At 43.9% G+C, this 19,913-nt stretch overlaps 1 protein-coding gene across 1 annotated transcript in view; it reads right to left on the bottom strand.

Moving 5' to 3' along the window:
* The window catches only part of PNP (purine nucleoside phosphorylase), a 56,425-nt gene that overhangs the window by 32,474 nt on the left and 4,038 nt on the right, over nucleotides 1-19,913 (bottom strand). The window lies entirely within an intron of this gene.

Genomic DNA, 19,913 nt, shown 5'->3' with positions numbered 1-19,913 from the left:
TTCCCCCCCACTTCCCCATTGGCTCTAATGCAAGGAGGATAAGATAAGATAAAACAAGACCTTTATTGTCACTTTGTTCTGTGAATGCACTGGCACACACTAAAAAATGAAATTCTGATGCCCTCTCTCAAAAGAAAATACATATACTCAGGGCTTTTTTTCTCATAGAACGCTCAGAACGGAGTTCCGGTACCTTTTTTGGATGGAACCTTGTAGGGTAGGCAAGGCAGGTTGTATGACGTGTGTGAGTTCCGGCACCTTTTTCTTTTACAAAAAAAACACTGCATATAGTCATATCCATAGAGTAACATACATATGATGATTAGTGGTAATCAATAGAGGTGATTAAGAAGAAAATGTAATATTTTATTCCTGCGCTTCTTGGCATTATGATTACTCCTGGACTTACAAATGTGCTCTTACTCATCCTGGGCCAAAGAGGCTGCAGGTACAACATCTGATGGAGCGATACCATCTCCACCCACAAGTGTTCAACCTGCCATATCTCTCTGAGAAGGTTTTGCCCAACACAGAATGTGACTACAGGTAGTCCTTGATTTATGATTACAGTCAGCCCCAACATTTCTGTTGCTAAGCAAGACACTTGTTAAGTGACTTGTGCCCCATTTACAACTTTTGTGCCACGACTGTCAAGTGAATCACTGCAATTGTTTAGTGAATCATGCGGTCACTTGTCTGAAATGATATAGGTTCTCCTGCTTGAGCAAGGGGCTGGACTAGAAGACCTCCAAGGTCCCTTCCAGCTCTATTCTGTTCTATCAAGCAAATCTGGCTTCCCCCATTGACCTCGCTTGTTGGAAGCCAGCTGGGAAGATATGAATCATGATCACATGACTGGGACACTGCAGTTGTCATAGATACATGTTTTCCAAATGCCCAAACGTAAATGGTCATATGACCATGGGGGGGTACTACGATGTTGTAAGTGTGAAAACCGGTCGTAAGTCACTTTTTTCAGGCCTGTCGTAACTTTGAACGGTCACTAAACGAATGGTTGTAAGCCATCACGTGGCCAATAAATAGAGTGCAGAACCAAACAGGCTTACCAACGGTTTTTCAAACCTTCAATGCTTTCTCTGGCATTGAAGGTTTGAAAAACCGTTGGTAAGCCTGTTTGGTTCTGCGCTCTACTTAATGGCCACATGATGGACCTTGCTCTAGCCTAGGGGTAGGCAGCCTCGGCTCTTTTATGACTCATGGACTTCAACTCTCAGAATTCCTGAGTCAGATTCTGGGAGTTCAAGTCCATGAGTCATAAAAGAGCTCAGGTTTAACATATATATATATATGTATATGTATGTATGTATATATATATATATATATATATATATATATATATATATATATATATATATATGTTAAATGTTTGTTAAGCATTCAGAATACACTTGCTTAGTCCCAGACACGGGACAAATCTTATTTTCTGTTTCAGCCTAGCCCAAGGCTATCTACAGGCAGTAGCCACAGCAGTGGCAGAGTTGATCATTTCAAACTTATTTGTTCTCATCAGTAGTAGCCACAGCAGTGGCAGAGTTGATCATTTCAAACTTATTTGTTCTCATCAGTCAGCCATACCCTTCTGAGATTCGAACCTGGGCCAACTGTGTCTTAAGCAGTTGTTTTAACCCCTAGGCCACAGGATCTCTCTCTCTCTCTCTCTCTCTCTCTCTCTCTCTCTCTCTCTCTCTCTCTCTCTCTCTCTCTCTCTCTCTCTCTCTCTCTCTCTCCCTCCCTCCCTCCCTCCCTCCCTCCCTCCTCTCTCTCTCTCTCCCTCCCTCCCCCCCCTCTCTCTCTCTCCATGGTTATTTTATTTGCTATATGTGTGAGCCTTAGATGTCACTCTGTTGGGCTTCAAATACTGATCTCATCAAGTTCCTCCTTCACAGTACATCAACTATCATATCCCACGCCCAAAGTTCATGAGATTCTCCTTTTTGATCCTCATCTTTCTTTGATCCCGGCCTGATCTATTGATCCTTGAGGGTGAAGATTTGTTCTCTTTGCTTGTGGGTTGCCTTCTGAAAGGCTAGGTAACATCTTCAGTGGAGTTTAAAGGATGTCAGTGTCAGTGTTGTTCTGTTTATAAGGGCTTCAGGGGTGGGCGTAATCAAGTGAGGGTCTTGTTCTATGTCGGACAAACATCACGTCAATTAAAAACCAGGATCCATGAACACCTGCTGGCAATCAAACGCAATGATCCCAAATCTTGCATCTCTACCCACACCGACACCAAACAACACCAGTCCAATTGGAGCAACACTAAAATCATCGGCCACGTTACCACCCGCCACGCTTGTGAGTTCATCGAAACCTGGCACTCCACAAGCAATTCCACCAACAGACACACTGATCTACAACTAGCCTATGAACCCCTCAGGATCCAAATCAACTGCACAGCCAGCCGGAGACAATCGCGACCCTCAACCAACCCCCGCAAAACCCCATCCTACCCCCCACCAGCAGTTCACTTTCCAATGACCCTGACCTGAAGCAACTTCCCCATCACAAGACTCTCTAATGACTCACCTGATCCATCACAAGACCCTCACTTGACACACCTGAAGCCCTTATAAACAAAAGGAACATTGACATCCCCTAAACTCCACTGAAGATGTTACCCAGCCTGGTTAACAAAACGTTGGGAAACCAACCCACAAGCTCGGAGCACAAACCTTCACCCTCATCCTATACCCGAGCTACGGATATTTGCCACTATTGCAAACTATTGATCCTTTTTGCAGACTTAGGAACCAATTTAGGAGCCATCATTCTTCAACCTTCTTCCTCTCAGTCTCTCAGTTCCTCAAGATACGTTCCTTGAATCTGGAAGTTCTTTTGTTCCAGGTTTGGGGGTGGGGCAGGGAAATCTTTCTTTAAATGAACCAAGTTGTTCTGCAAATCTGATTTTTTTAAGGTCACTCCTGTGCTCTACCAACACCTGGAGAACCTTTACAAGTAGTCCTCCATTTGGTCCTCATTTGGCAACCGTTCAAAGTTATAACAGTTCTGGAAAAAAGTGACTTATGAACGGTTCTTGTGCTAACCACCATCCCTGTACCATGATTTGAGCAAACAGCATGTATAGTGCAATGGTTGCAGCACCCCCAAGGTCACATGATGGCCATCTGCAACCTTCCCGGCCAGCTCTTGTTGAGCAAAGTCAATGGGGGAAGCCAGAATTTGCTTAACAACCACAATGATTGCGTAATTGCTTAGAACAAAAAAGATTGTAAAATCAGGCATGGTCACACGATGGCTCACTTAGCAACCACTTAGTAATGGAACCTCCGGTCCCAATTTGTGATCGTAAGTCGAGGACTTACAAGGATTTATTTAAAAACAAAGGTTTTGTTTTATTCAATTTATAGGTTTTGTCAAGGCTGACTCAGATTCTAGCGCCCTCTGCAATTCTTCTCGCAGCTTGACAACACAAATGGAAAGGATTCTTCTTCTGCATGTGCCAATGAGACAGTTGACACATTAGCTCTCTTCTTCCAATAGTTCTTTATAGAGAAGCCCAGTTCTAGGGGGATGCTTTGCGAAGAGATTTTTCCAGAGATTATAGCCCATGTTCTCCAATACGTGGTGACTTTAAAAGACAAGCAAAATGTAAGAATGGACCTCAGATGTCAGAGCTGATTCATGCTGACCTTACAAGCAATTCTGTGCCTGTTTTTTTTCCCCCAGGCTCTCTTTGGTCCCTTTCCATCCTCCTTGGAGCATGGGGCGAGTTGATTGAGATGAACAAAAATTGAAATTATACAAAGTGGCAGTGTTCACGTATTGCAATAAGACCAGTTTTGTTTTAAAAACTGTTTATTTCCCAAATTACGACAGGTACAATGACCGGCCTTAGAACTGATCATAAAGATGTTGAAATGTTGAAGAGCATCTGCCTTTTAGGATCGACTCTCAACAGGAAACGAACAAGGAGTCAAGAAACACGCTACAGACTAGTACTTGTTAGACCAGGGGTCTCCAACCTTGGCAACTTTAAGACTGGTGGACTTCAACTCCCAGAATTCCCCAGCCATCCATGCTGGCTGGGGAATTCTGGAAGTTGAAGTCCACCAGTCTTAAAGTTGCCACGGTTGGTGACCACTATGGTACAGCATCCTTGAAGCCCTTAAAAAAGGTATTCATATAAAGGTAGTTCTTGACCTACAACCATTCATTTAGTGACCACTGGAAGTTACAACAATGCTGAAAAAAGAGACTTAGGACCGTTTGTCACAGTTACGACCCTTACAGTATCCCTGTGGTCACATGATCAAAATTTAGATACTTGGCAACCAGTTCCTATTTATGACGTTTGCAGCATCCCCGGGGTCACGTGATCCCCTTTTGCAACCTCCTGACAAGCAAAGACAATAGGGAAGCCAGATTCACTTAACAACCCTGTTACTAACTGAACAACTGCAGGAATTCACTTCACACCCGTGGCAAGTAAGGTTGCAAAATGGGATGAAACTTACTTGATAACTGTCTCACTTTGCAACAGAAACGCTGCTTGCCAGAAGGTTGCAAAAGGTGGTCACGTGGCCCCAGAACACTGCAACCGTCATAAATACATGCCAGTTGCCAAGCATCCAAATTTTGAACTCATGACCACGGGGATGCTGCAATGCTTCTGTGAAAAACAGGTCTAAGTTACTTTTTTTTAGTGCCATTGTAACTTAAAACAGTCACTAAACAAACTGTTGTAAGTCGAGGAATACCCATATTTTCTTCCAGGATTTTTTGTTTTTCCCCCCAAAAATAAGATTGTCCTATTGATCTCCCAGTCAAGTACTAACATCAGGGGTCTTCAAACTTGCCCCTTTTATGACTTGTGGACTTCAACTCCCAGAATTCCTCAGCCAGGAATGCTGGCTGAAGAATTCTGGGAGTTGAAGTCCACAAGTCATAAAAGGGCCACGTTTGAAGACCCCTTGACTAACATGGTCCAGCCCTGTTTAGCTTTGCATGGTCAGCTAAAGTTGGCTAGATGCCATCACCTAGCTGGGGACTATTTGGAAGAATGCGCCAATAAAACCAACCGGGGTCCAAGTCAGGCTGCTCTGATGGTGTAGTCCATGCTTGAAGATCCCAACCACACTGGCAGATGCCCAAAACAAGGTTGAGTTGCAACATAGGCTCAACACCCAGAGGAAAAGTCAAACTGATGTAAGACATTGTAGATGTTGTAAGTTTTTGTTTATCTCCTGTAGTTACCTGCCTGCAATTAAAGACTACCTGAGGGCTTCATCTTAGCTGGTTGGATCATTGATGTCTATCGCACACATCCGGGAGAAGTTCCAAGGCTACCAGACACATTAGAGTTGAATCAGTGGATAATAGGAGTGTGTGGTTTTATCAGCTGCTCAGCTGTCAGACTTAGCAGGATATTGGGAAAGGATGACAGACCTCATAAACAGAAGCAGGTATTCTCCTGCTCAGAAAGAGACTATCAGCTGTGTGCCTGTTGGTCACTGACATCTGGATGAATTAGAGGTACTGACTCATTCCAGCCTCCCCAGGACCCCATCGTGATCCTGCATGATATCTCAAGATACATCATGAGCTGGAGGACTGGTCTTCTCACATGGGTCAACGAAAGGAACACCCAGAAGAACCTTGCTGTCAGTCACACTGAATTCTCTGATGCATCTGAACAAGTAGAGGAGGAAGTGCCTCTTCAAAATGGTAGGTGGGGGGCGGGGCAGTAGATTTCAAGGAAGAGTACTGTCAATCCTTCAAGGTAGGCCACTACTGGAACTCTATGGTTCTAGGACAGTGTTTCTCAACTTCATTGAGTTTGGGCTGTGTGGATTTCAGCTCCCAGAATTCCCCTGTCGGCACACTTGGGACATGCACAAACCTCTATAGCAAGAATAAAAAGGTAAAGGTAAAGGTTCCCCCGCATATACGTACTAGTCATTTCCGACTCTAGGGGCCGGTGCTCATTTCCGTTTCAAAGCCGTAGAGCCAGCGCTTGTCCAAGGACGTTTCCATGGTCATGTGGCCGGCATGACTAGATGCCAAAGGCGCACGGAACGCTGTTACCTTCCCACCATAGTGGTCCCTATTTTTCTACTTGCATTTCGAACTGCTAGGTTGGCAGAAGCTGGGACGAGTAACAGGCACTCACTCTGCTACGCGGCACTCAGGATTCGACCCGCCAAACTGCCAACCTTCTGATCAAGCTCAGCGTCCTGACCCACTGAGCCACCACGTCCCTTATAGCAAGAATATAATGGAGCAAAATTGGGCCGCAAGTTTTTTTCAGGTTTATTATCATTTATCATCATCCTCAGGTTTAGCCAGCCAGATGTTTAAACTGGAATTGGCATTTTTGTTGTTGTTGTTGTTGTTATTATTATCCTGAAGAGAATGTACAATGAAACAAGGCTGGCTTGCAAGTTATTTGAGACAGGAGGCAGTGCTAAGTGACACAGTTGTTAAGCAAGACCACGATGGATTTACCCCCTCACTCCCAATGTGGTTGTTATGTGCATCATCTCCAGTCAATAAGTGAGACCATCATGAGACCGGGACTTGCAGTTTTATTGCTGGCTTCTCAATGAGCTTTGTTTGTCAGAAGCCAGCTGTCAGGTCTGCAAATCACATGACTGCGGGATGCTGCAATGGTCACTGATTTGCTCATATCTTGGACAAATACGGTCTTAAGTCACTTCTTTCAGTGCTGCTGTAACTTTGGGTCACTAAACAAACTTGTAAATCAGGGATTACCTGTAGCAAGGAAGATGGGGCTAGTTAGAAGATGGGGCAGTGCAGGATGGAGCAGGTGGGGGAATTTCGCCAGGAAGAAACCTAAGTGGGCAATTCAATCAAAGTTTGATGACCACTCGCTATCAGCTGGATCACAGTCAGCAAATTGCACCCTCAGGCACTTTATTCAGTTTGATAGCGTATCTGCTTTGCTTTATTACAGTGAGGAAACCTAAGTCAATAAAAGATAGGGGATCTAGGATTGGAGGCGGGGAAGGAAAAGAACGGTTTGGGTTGTACACACATCGGCCCACATGCACACTTGCCTTTCCAAAGAGCAAACAAAATCACGTTGCTTGATTGCGTCCACTGTGTCCTTGAAGAGGCAACCGGAGGGCGTTTCATGCAAAATGGGCTGCCAAGCCAATAACTATGTGCCATGATGGCAAGAGCTAACTGACATTAGGGGTCAAAGGGAATCTCGCTCTCTTGAATCGACTGTGGGCTGCTTATACAAGTGCTGTTGCACACACAGATACGTTGCAAAGAACTGGCCCTGGTTGAACCTCTTATCTTACTTGGCTTGTAGATTTCTCCTGGGCAAAAAGACATTTGGCATTTCTACTTGTGCAACTCCAGAGGGGTGGCAGAATTTATCCTTGTTCTTTTTATCAGATTTGTGAAAGTGTTGACCCGGACTTAGGGGGCAGTATAGGACCGTGGTGGCGAACCTACGGCACGCGGGCCACAGGTGGCATGCAGAGCTCTCTCTGTGGGCACACGTGCCATCGCCCCAGTCCTAGGCCTTCAGCTAGGTTTTATAAAACCTTTTCACTTTAGACCTCCACCGCCGTGTGCAAAAAAAAAAAGGTTCAATTAATCAATCCATTTGAACTTCACTCAGGGAAAAAGAAAGATCTCGCAAAGTTGGAATTGATCAATTGAAGTTTTTAGTCCCACCCAGGCTGCCGTTGCCACCGCAGCCACACCCACCCAATGGGCCACGCCCACCCAATGGGCCACACCCACCCGGCACCCGTGATACATAAGTGGGTTTTGGCTTGCAGTTTGGGCACTTGGTCTCTAAAAGGTTCACCATCACTGGTATAGGAAGTATCAATTGTGAATATGTGCAGATGGCCCCGTTATCTCTGGCCACTTGCAGAACCTTGAATGCAGGGTCATAAAAGGACAGCAAAGGAAACACCCAATATCCTAACAAATGGTGTCTTAGGGATTATCCAAAAGGGCAGGGCGACAACCCCCCACAGCCCCTGACCCCCTCCCCCTCCTAGTATTCAAAGTGTGTTTACGGAGCAACATGCCCTATAGGACAGTTGGGAAGGGAACGTAAAGGACATTCCCTGCCCCCGTGGCCAAATTTCTTACATATACGACACTGGTTGTGTCTTAGGGCAAAAGACTGCATTGGACGTTCCGGGGGGTGCCTGGAATCTGGGTGGCATCATTCCACTTTTCTCCCGAGGGGGCCCTACCACTCCTCGCCATCCTCTTCGGGAGTCTGATAGCATCTTCTCCAAATCTTCTTAAAAGGGCATAAGCTGTGGGTTGTGGTGGTACATGAACGAATATGATCCTTGGCTCTATAAACAGAGGCACAGAATCAAAATCACGTGAAGTATAAGTACTGCTTTATGAAGCCTTAGTAAGACCACACCTGGAATACTGAATCCAGTTAAGGTCACCACATTACAGCAAAAAGGTCGAGACTTTGGAAAAAGTGCAGAGAAGAGCAACTAAGATGATTAAAGGCCAGGAGACTAAAACATATGAAAAACTGTTGCAGGATTTGGGGTTGGCTAGTCTAGAAAAAGAACTAGGGGTGACATGATAGCAATAGTCCTGTATTTGAGAGGTTGCCACAAAGAGGAGGAGGTCACTCATGCGCTCGTTACCTCCCGTGTTGATTACTGCAATGCTCTCTACATGGGGCTGCCCTTGAAGACCACCCAAAGACTTCAGCTGGTGCAGAATGCGGCTGCGCGGGTTGTGATGGGAGCATCCCGATACTCCCATATTACACCCCTCCTGCGTGAGCTGCATTGGTTACCGGTTGTCTTCCGGGTGAGATTTAAGGTGCTGGTTCTTACCTATAAAGCCCTTCATGGCTTAGGCCCGGGATACCTGCAGGACCGTCTGCTGCCAGGAACAACTTCCCATCGCCCTGTGCGGTCACACAGGGAGGGCCTCCTCAGGGTGCCATCGGCCAGACAATGTCGGCTGGCGACCCCCAGGGGGAGGGCCTTCTCTGTGGGGGCACCTGCCCTGTGGAATCAGCTTCCCCTGGAGCTCTGGATGATCCCAGACCTCCGGTCCTTTCATCGTGACCTTAAGACATTTCTTTTCCAACAGGCCGACCTGGACTGATGATACGGGGTTTTTAATATGGTTTTAAGGTTTTATTGGTTGTAGTTGGGGCTATAGATATAGTTTAATTTTTAATATTTGTATTTTTACTTGTATTTTACTGTTGTTAGCCGCCCTGAGTCCTTCGGGAGATAGGGCGGCATATAAGTCCCATTAAATAAATAAATAAATAAATAACTTATTTACCAAAGCACCTGCAGGCAGGACGAGAAACAATGGATGGAAACTAATCGAGGAGAGAAGCAAACTGGAGCTAAGGAGAAACTTCCTAACCGCGAGGACAGTTAACCAGCGGAACAGCTTGCCTTCAGAAATTGTGGCTGTTTCATCACTGGAGGTTTTTAAGAAGAGACTGGACAGTCACTTGTCTGAGATGGTATAGGATCTGCTGCTTGAGCAGGGGGCTGGACTAGATCACCAAGGCCCCTTCTAGCTCTCCTCTGATTGAAGACAAATATACATGTTCTAGGATAGTGTTGCAGGATCCAATCCGAGTCAATAATTGGGGTTATAGGTTTATTTTTCCGAGCCCCTCTATGCTGTCTCTTATTTTGAAGAGAGAGAAGTTCCCTGAGGATGGGCTCCAGCATGAATCTAACTGCTTGGAAGAATAAATCTCTGATCCCAATTGACTGACTCAAGATTAGATCCTGCCGTAGCGGTTCAGTTTATCAGATGTAGAGAGGGGCTAGACCAGCATTTCTCAACCTTTACAGATGGAAGATGTCTGGACTTCAACTCCCAGAATTCCCCAGCCAGCAAAGCTGACTGAAGAATTCTGGGAGTTGAAGTCCAGACATCTTCCAGCTGCCAAGGTTGGGAAACACTGGGCTAGACTGATGTAGAATTAAAATAAAGTGTGGAGAAAGATGGCAAAGAAGAACAAAAAGTTTATTATGAAGATCCAGTTTACATGGGACAGATCACAAGGATGTTATCTGTCAAAAATTTTAATGCATTAAAAATTGTTGTGTTCATCGATGCCTTCAGGCACAACCTGAAATATTTTGATGTATGCAAGATCCGCAGTCTCTCAATTAACTGCACTGGTAGTTTCTTTTTTCCAAGATGGCTACTTTGAGATCTGTAATGGACTATGCTGGATGGTTGAAACGCTCCGATAATATTTTGCCCTTGCTTTGAATCCCGATGTTAAACTTGTCTCCGTGGATTCTTTTGGCACAAAATTTGGCTTGTTGGTTTGATGTAGAATCCAGAGGAGCACTGCTAGCAGATTATGGCACGTGTCCCATCAGAGGAAACACATGTGAAGGAACCTCTTATCTTACATGTGAAATTGTTGGGACCTGTGATGGTGCTATTGGTGCAAATTTGACAGCACGGTAAGATTTGTTGCAGGATCTGATTACCATGTCAGCGTCACTGTGTTTTTGTTTCATGTTCATTGTGGGAATGGGCTTGGCTGGTTGTATGACAGTGTGGGCCTGCCACCCAGTGCCACTTTCCTGTATGGGCTGTACCTTATTAATCATGCAAGGGAGTGGTTCAAACTATGGGCAAAAGGAACGGTGCTCTGTTGTTCTCCTTTTGTGATCCATATGTAATAGGCTTTCTCTGGGCATCAAGAAAACCGCACTGACTTGCCTATCGATTTGATGAGATTTATTTATTTATTTATTTATTAGTTTTTAGTTTAGTTTTATTAAATTTTTATACCGCCCTTCTCCCAGGGGACTCAGGGCGGTGAACAGGGCATATAATAAAAATACAAAACTACAAAAGTTAAAATAGAATTAAATTAATGCCCACGATAAAACAGTAAAATATAGCAATATTTAAAACCCAAATTAACTCCCCATCAGGCCAGGCCAGCTTGTTCAAATAAGTGGGTCTTTAACCCGCGCCGGAAGGAGCGGAGATCCGGTGCCATCCGGAGCTCCACCGGCAGCTGATTCCACAAAGCCGGGGCGCCCACAGAGAAGGCCCTCCCCCTGGGGGCCACCAGCCGGCATTCTCTGACCGGAGGCACCCTGAGGAGGCCCTCTCTGTGGGAACGCACTGGGCGGAGGGGAGTTGACGCCGGCAGCAGGTGATCCCCGAGGTATTCCGGACCCATGCCATGTAAGGACTTAAAGACCATCACTAAGACCTTGAACCTCACCCGGAAGACAACTGGTAACCAATGCAGCTCACGGAGCAAAGGTGTAACATGGGAGTACCGGGAAACTCCCAAGACAACTCTCGCGGCCGCATTCTGTACCAGTTGGAGCCTCCGAGTGGTCTTCAAGGGAAGCCCCATGTAGAGAGCATTACAGTAGTCTAGGCGAGAGGTCACGAGCGCATGAGTGACCGTACACAGGGCATCCCGGTCCAGATAGGGCCGCAACTGGCGCACCAGGCGAACCTGGGCGAAATCTCCCGAAGGACTCAGGGCGGCTAACAACAAAACATATAATAAGTACAGAAGAGCCTTGGTGGAGCAGTGGGCTAATGCCTCCTTAAGTAACACCAGCTGCCTGCAATTAGTGCAGGTTCTCATCCCACCAGGCTCAAGGTTGACTCAGCCTTCCATCCTTCCGAGGTAGGTAAAATGAGGACCCAGATTGTTGGGGGCAATTAAGCTGACTTTGTAATAATGCCGCTTGGGGGGGGGGGAAGCCCTAACAAGCAGGCATATACATAGAATGAAGGCTACTGCTAAGCTTGTAAGCCGCCCTGAATCTTCGGAGAAGGGCGGGATATAAATGGAATTAAAATAAAAATAAATAAATAAATAAAATTAAGATAAAAATAAAATTAAAATCATCGGTGCAATAAATTAAAATTAAAAACTAAAAATAAATTAAAAATTGTAAATATAATTAATTAAAATGCCTGTCAGTCCAGGTCAGCCTGGTGGAAAAGGAGTGTTTGGAGGCCGTGGCGAAAGGATTGGAGGTTTTGGGCCATCCGAAGCTCAGGGGGGAGCTGGTTCCATAGGGCTGGCGCTCCCACAGAGAAGGCCCTCCCCCTGGGGGTCGCCAGTTGACATTGCCTAGCTGACGGTACCCTGAGGAGGCCTTCTCTGTGTGAGCGTACTGGGCGATGGGAATTTGTTCCCGGCAGCAGATGGTCCTGCAAGTATCCCGGGCCTAAGCCATGTAGGGCTTTAAAGGTAAGTACCAGCACCTTAAATCTCACCCGGAGGGCAACTGGTAGCCAATGCAGCTCACGCAGGAGGGGTGTAATATGGGAGTATCGGGGTGCTCCCATCACAACCCGTGCAGCTGCACTCTGCACCAGCTGAAGCCTCCGGGTGGGAGGGAGATGGGCAAATGTAGTCCTCGACTTGTAACCAAAACTGAAACCAGAATTTCTGTGACTAAGCAAGGTAGTTCTTTAGTGAGTTGCAATTGATTTTACCTTTTTTTTTGGCCACAGTTATTAAGTGAATCACTGGGGTCCTTGGTGCTTGTTTTCTTGCAGTCGTTTCATTACCCAAACTAGGTAACATCACCAGGGCTAGTAAGGAGTGGGGTTTGCTGTCAGTTTATATTCTAGTTCTTATGTACTTTGTTCCCTATGCCATCCGTCTGGTAAACTTGCAAGATTCGTTTTTCTCTCCATGCACATATATATACATAACCCGAACTAGACTGTTTCTCTGTGTCATATGATATATGTGGGTATCTGCATAATTCTGTATTTATTTATTTTTGTCATATTTCTGTAGTGTTTATCAGAGGTGGTGACCCTTTGAGAGCTGAACGCAAGGAAATTTCATTTTAATGTATGCCGATTAGTGTACATTCAAAGTTATTCTATTCTATTCCGTTCTGTTCTGTTGTTCTATTCTATTCTAGTGCTTTGTCACTGTTGGTGGGGGTGGTCTTAGAGGTTTTTTGATTGGGCTGATTACTGTTGGCTTCTTTGCCAGTTTGGGTATTGTTTACTTGATTGTTGGTCTGATGTTAATCTTGGAGTTAATCTATGCTGATCTGGATGCTGATTGCCGGTGGAGAGATGCTTAAGTCTTTTTGTTCCCTTTTGGGCTGGTTGATCATCTCTTTTGCATAGTAACAGAGTTGAAAGGGACCTTGGAGGTCTTCTAGTCCAAGCCCCTGCTCAGGCAGGAAACCCTAAGCCATTTCAGACAAATGGTTGTCCAAATTCTTCTTAAAAACCTCCAGGTTGGAAACACCCACAACTTCTGAAGGCAAGTCGTTCCACTGATTACTTGTTTTAATTGTTCTAATGTTCTGTTCGAATCTATAGATATTTTTGATGTTTACATGTCTATTGAGTGTGAGGCTACTAGAAATTCCCTAGCATTTTTGGACTTGGCTTGGTCTAGGATGGTCACATTTTCCCCAAATGAAACTATTGGTAAGTCTGTCCATATGTTGTAAAATTAACATTATTAACTCTGACCAATTAGCCATCAATAGGCATATAGACATTAACAATTGCTATAGAGTAGAGAAAACAGATAATCAACTAGCCAAAAGGGGAACAAAGAGACCTCAGCACCTCTCCACCAGCAATCAGCACCCAGATAAGCATGGAGATTAAAGATTAACATCAGAGGAAGTAAACAATACCCCAATCATGAAACTGCCAAAGAAGCCAACAATAAACAGCCCAACCAAAGACCCCTCTGAGACCACCCCGACCAAAACTGACAGGATAAGCCACTAAAATATAAACTGAGAGTAAACCCAACTCCTTCCTAAGCACTGATAATGTTACCTAGTTTGGGTAGTGAAATGTCTGCAAGAAAACAACCAACTCAGAGAGCACCAAAGGACACCACCCCCCATTTCAACCCTGAGCTACAATATTCTCCTTTGTTATAACTGTTTGCTAAACAAATGGTTTAGCTTGAGGACTGCCTGTACCTTAGCCACCCAAATCCAAAATTTAATTCTATTAATTAAGCATCTTTGTCAGAACAAATGCATTCAAGCCTGATTGTAGGTGTTAATCTGATCCTGTGTTCTAGATGGAAGTTGGATGGCTGCAGATTTATATGGGAATCTGTAGGCTTCCTGGATAACACGAAATTCCTGTGTCCATTGAGGTAGGTGCAGGATGGGAATAAACATAGGCAATTTTCAGATTTCTCCCTTCCCTTTTGGGCACGGCCAGAGTTTCTATTTCTTTTGAGTAACCACAGGCAGTTGTTGCACCCAAATCATGATTAATGCTAAATGCTAAAACATTTAGATAGGGCTGGGAAAGTTTTATTCTTTTTTTCTTGAAAGTTCCCAAGAGTATGCATGGCAGTCATGGACTAGTCCAGAACATTCATTCAAGGAAGGATGGAAGGCAGGCTCAACGTTGACTCAGCCTTCCATCCTTCCAAGGTAGGTAAAATGAGGACCCAGATTGTTGGGGGCAATTAAGCTGACTTTGTAATAATGCCGCTTGGGTGTGTGTGTGAAAGCCCTAATAAGCAGGCATATACATAGAATGAAGGCTACTGCTAAGCTTGTAAGCCGCTCTGAGTCTTCGGAGAAGGGCGGGATATAAATGGAATTAAAAAAAAATAACAAAATATCTCAGAATGATCAGATCTGAGCTTAAAGGATAGATAATCTTGATCAATGTTTTTCAGCTGCAGCTACTTTAAGATGGGTGGGCTTCAAACTCCCAGAATTCCCCAGCCATGCTCAGCCACGACATCATACAGACCTGGGCATTTTATGATACCCGGTCCTTTGCTGTCCCTGTCTGGCCCACATGAGATCAATCTGAAATTAGAAATCAAAATGTAATCAAGCCACAACATATAGCCTTACCAGTAGCAGCTAAACAAAACCATGTAATTTATCGCTTTTTAGGAAACAATACAACTGAGTAGATTTAAATTCAGTTTATTGATTTGACCTTCCATACCAGTCCATACCAGGGACGCAGTGGCTCAGTGGGTTAGGATGCTGAGCTTGTCGATCAGAAGGTCAGCAGTTTGGCGGGTAGAATCCTGAGTGCCGCGTAGCAGAGTGAGCGCCTGTTACTCGTTCCAGCTTCTGCCAACCTAGCAGTTCGAAAGCACGTAAAAATGCAAGTAGAAAAATAGGGACCACTACGGTGGGAAGGTAACAGCATTCCGTGCGCCTTTGGCGTCTAGTCATGCCGGCCACATGACTACGGAGACGTCCTCGGACAAGCGCTGGCTCTTCGGCTTTGAAATGGAGATGAGCACCGGCCCCTAAATTTGGAAATGACTAGCACGCATATGTGGGGGAACCTTTACCTTTACCAGTCCATACTTTCTCATGTCGTCCCTTGGGAAAATTAACTGCTCACCCCTGATATAATGCATATAACAAAACAATTGTTGAGAAGCAAAATCTACCAGCATCTTCCAAATCTTGCTGGAGGTGGAGAAACAATATGGAAAGATAACCTGAATTTTATTTATATAAAACAGTTGCCTCAGAGAGGTATCTCACATTATTGCTCCCAGAATTCCCAGCAAAGAGACCCCAACTTTTTAATCCAATTTAACTAGAGAGCAACAAAGGTTTAAACCATTTGGCTTCTGTGGCTTCTAAGCTTAATAAATCAGGAATGGCTTTTCGGTACACAGTACAGACAGTACTCCAAAAAGTACGTCAGGGATTTTTTTTTAAAAAAAAAAAGATTCAATTTTCATTAAAATCTAATTCAATTTAAATTAAATTAAATTATGCCCAGCTGATATTATTATTCCTGATGAATGTAGTTTTTCTTCCATCATATAAAAAAATACAACTTGGCATTTTTTAGATAGGCACCTTTGTGGGGTCATGTGCTCCCTCTTCTCTCTGGAACATAGTTATATAATTAGTTTCCATAAATCTCAAGGCAAAGAACATTTCAAACTGTTCTCTAAACAAGGGGCCTATTTAAGGATTAGAACCATTCCTCCTTCATGACTTACAGGAACTATGCATATACAGTATGACTTGCATTTCCCCAGTAATGTAATTAATGATTTGTGGGGATTATCCTTTTCAAGTCCTTCCCTTGGAGATCTAACTCACAGAAACTGGTGGATTAGCACTGATCCTGACTGCATTTTGCTCACCATTAAGGCAAATGGGTGACATGAGCAAATAGGTCCTTGACTTACAACCACAATTTTAACCCCAAAATTTCTGTGGCTAAGCGAGACATTTGTTAAGTGAGTTTTGCCCCATTTTACCACTTTTCTTGCCATCGTTATTAAATGAATCACGGCAGTTGTCAAGTTAGTAACACAAGTTAGTGAAGTGAATCTGGATTCCTCATTGATTTTGCTTGTCAGTAGGTCGCAAAAGGGGATCACATGACCCCGAGACACTGCAACCATCATGCATATGAGCCAGTTGCCCAGCATCTGAATTTTGATTACAAAGTGTGAAAAATAGTCATGTCACTTTTTTCAGTGCCGTTGTAACTTTGAATGGTCACTAAGCGAACTGTTCTAAGTCAAGGACTACCTGTACGACAATTTGTAACAAAAACGTGCGACATTTAATGCATCATGAGCATTCTGCATAGGGCTAATGAGAAATATGGAGAGATAATTTTCTGGGATTATTTGATAAACCTCAAACTGATCCAAGATTAGGACTAACTTTAATGAGTCATACTTACTTCCTCAGTCTGGTTGGGGATGATGGGAACTGTCATCTAGTACATTAAGAGATCACCACAGTTATGGATAGTTAGTCTAATCTCTCTTTCCGTGATCAAAGAAAGCCCTTCTCTTAAGTAAAATGTGGGGTTTTCCTTTCCAATCCTTCCGGCATGTTCTGACGAACATTTTAATGTTATAAATTTCTCTCTTGAGGATACATAACACAAATAAACAGGCAAGTCAGAACTGGTGACAGCTTCTCTGCAAATTAGTGTCACATGCTTGTCAATTTATGAACGTTAAGGCCAAACGTGCCATTACTGAATACCACATAATAGAGTAAAGCCTCTGGTATGTGGACAAAGTTTAAGCACAATAGCACCTGCTGAAATACAATGGGATCGTGCTATTTTACAATCAATATTACTATGGCTTGGGAAAAACCCTTTCTACCAAAGATAAGAATACAGTACCATTATCCATTACTATACAGTCAGTATACTGGCTGTTAAGAGGTCAACATATCCAGACAAACAATCTACTGTACACTGGGTACATATATTTGGGAAAATATTATTTAATTCTTGTTTCTTGGGTGGGGGGAAATAAGAGGCAGTGCCTTTTTAAAAAATTGTAATGTGTGAAATTCCGTATGTAGAGTCGCGTGCTTCACATAGAGAGGGACACAGAGCTGGGGTAAAGATGAGTTTATTCTGAACAGAACGAACTGGGGAAACAGGGAAGCCTGGCGTCTATTTGTACCTGCCCAGGTGGATGGCATCCAATCAGTTCAAACCTGGGCTTCCTGCCAGTGCAGATGACAATGGGTGTAGATCATGGCTTCCCACCAGGCTGACCATGCCTGGGGCTGTCAACAGCTTAACTCATTAGGCTTATCCTGAGTGAGCAGTTAACACCCCTCTGCTGATCTGCACCATCAGCCTCCTGCTGTGCTGTCCTTTGTGTATGCTGGGAGGCATACACTGCACCATAAGCCAAAATTAATAAAAATTAGCAGTTATAAAAACTGTTTTCTTCTAGTTTTGCACACCGTCCAAGTCCAGTGGAGTTGGGCCCCTCATCAATTTAAATAAATAAAAGGCTGTTCAGGAGGTGAGAAATACATGGTGTTGCGTTCAAGAACAAATACAAAACTGGAAGTACCTGGCTTAGTTAAGGTACTGGCCAAAAGGAACTGGATGATCTGCAAAACCACAGATTAAGCATGAGCCAGGCTGCAGCAGCCAAAACCATTAACGCAGTCTTGGCCTGCATCAAGAGAAATGCAGCATCAACATCACAGGAAGTGATAGTCCAGCTCTATGCTGTGCTGGTCAGCTCACACCTATAATACAGGTAGTCCTCAATTTACAACAGTTCATTCATAGGTTCTCCTGCTTTAGCAGGGGCCTGGAGCTCCAAGGTCCTTTCCTGTTCTGTTCTATTCTATTCGTTTAGTGACAGTTCAAAGTACAACAGCACTGAAAAATGTGACTTATGACCATATTTCAGTTATGACCTTTGCAGCATCCCCATGATAAATACTGGGCTCAGTTGTGGTTGTAAGTCGAGGACTACCTGTATTGTGGTAGTTTTGATTGCCCCAGTGCAAAAGGATAGATAAGGAAGCAACTAGAAGGCACGCAAAGAAGAGCAGCAAGGATGCTAAAGGGCTTGCAGTTCAACCCTACCCATCTAATTACAATTTAACCAATTTCAGTTCAATCCTAACCAATTGCAGTTCAATCCTACCCATCTAATTAATTGCAATTTCCTTTTTCATCAGGCTGACCTGGACTGACGACAGGGTTTTTTAAAATGTTTTTTTTAATTTTTAATTGTTTAGTTTAACTGATTTATTGGGGCTGTTTATTTAATTTCTTTTAACTTTTGTATTGTTTTTTTATTGAAAAGTTTTACAATACATTTTTTAAAAAGACAAAACCCCTCCCAACCCCCTCCCCTCCCCAACACCTCCCTCCCCTCCCCCTCCCCGACTTCCCAGAGCTCAATACAGGGTATAAATATACAAACAATCATAGTCTACCTTATGCAAACAACAATAAAATATTAAATCTATCGCACTTTAACTCTTATAAAATAACTACAAGCAATTTAAATATCACATCAATACTTATTCAAATGCTAGATGAAACTTTTTAGTCCCATATTTATTCTGGATATAATCAACCATCTTCTCCACTCCACAATATATTTCTGTTGCGACTGATCTTTCAGGTACGCTGAGATCTTTGCCATTTCCACCAGATTGGAAACTTTTAAAGTCCATTCTTCTATAGTCGGCAGTTCTTCCTTCTTCCAATATTGCGCTACTAAAAGTCTTGCTGCCATAATTAAATTCAACATCAACTTAGTGTCCACAACAGTAGTGTCAGTAATAATGCCCAGTAAAAACAGTTGTGGACAAAACTTTATCCTTTTCTTGGAATATCTTTTGCATGTTCCACCAAATTTTAATCCAAAAAGCTTTAACCTTTTTACAGGTCCACCATATATGAAAATACGTTGCATCTTCACCACCACACCTTCAACATTTGGGCTGGCTTAACTTTTGTATTGTTGTTTTTATCGTTGTTAGCCGCCCTGAGTCCTTCGGGAGACAGGGCGGCATGTAAGTCCCAAAAATAAATAAATAAAAATAAATTTAACCAACTGCAGTTAAATCCTACCAATCCTCCTTTAACCCCAGTATTTTTTTTTAAAAAAAACTTGGCCACTTTCAGATGTGTGGGTTTCAATTCCCAGAATTCCCCAGCTATTTCTCCCTCTTCCCCACCAATGGTTGGGGAATTCTGGGAGCCGAAGTCCACACATCTTTAAAAAGTGGCCACCTTTGAAAAGTCCTGGGTTAAAGAAGCTTCGTAGGCTTATCCTGGAGAAGACAAGACACAAAGGGCGGAAGGTTTTTTTTCCTGGCTTCGTTTTTGTTTTTCTTTAACTAAGCCCCGCGTGGCTTCCCACGAAACGGAGCACGTGCAGGTCACGAGCGGATGGCTTCCTTTCTCTTTAATGGAAGTCGTGTGGAATCTTCACGGGGACGTCAATCATTGCTTAGGGGGCGGGGCATTCTCTAGAAAAGGCGGGGCGGTGGTAGGAGACGCCATGGGGAACTTGGCCCCTCCCTCCCGCCAATGGGAGAGCAGTTCTTCCATCACGTAAGGCCCACGGTGGCTCCTAGGAGCGTACTATGGACGCGCTAAGCCAATGAGGATCCTCGGTCCTTTGT

The sequence above is a fragment of the Vipera ursinii genome (genome assembly GCF_947247035.1).
Source record: "Vipera ursinii genome assembly, chromosome: Z".
NCBI classification, from domain to species: Eukaryota; Metazoa; Chordata; class Lepidosauria; order Squamata; family Viperidae; genus Vipera; species Vipera ursinii.
This window is presented reverse-complemented; position numbering and strand designations above follow the sequence as displayed.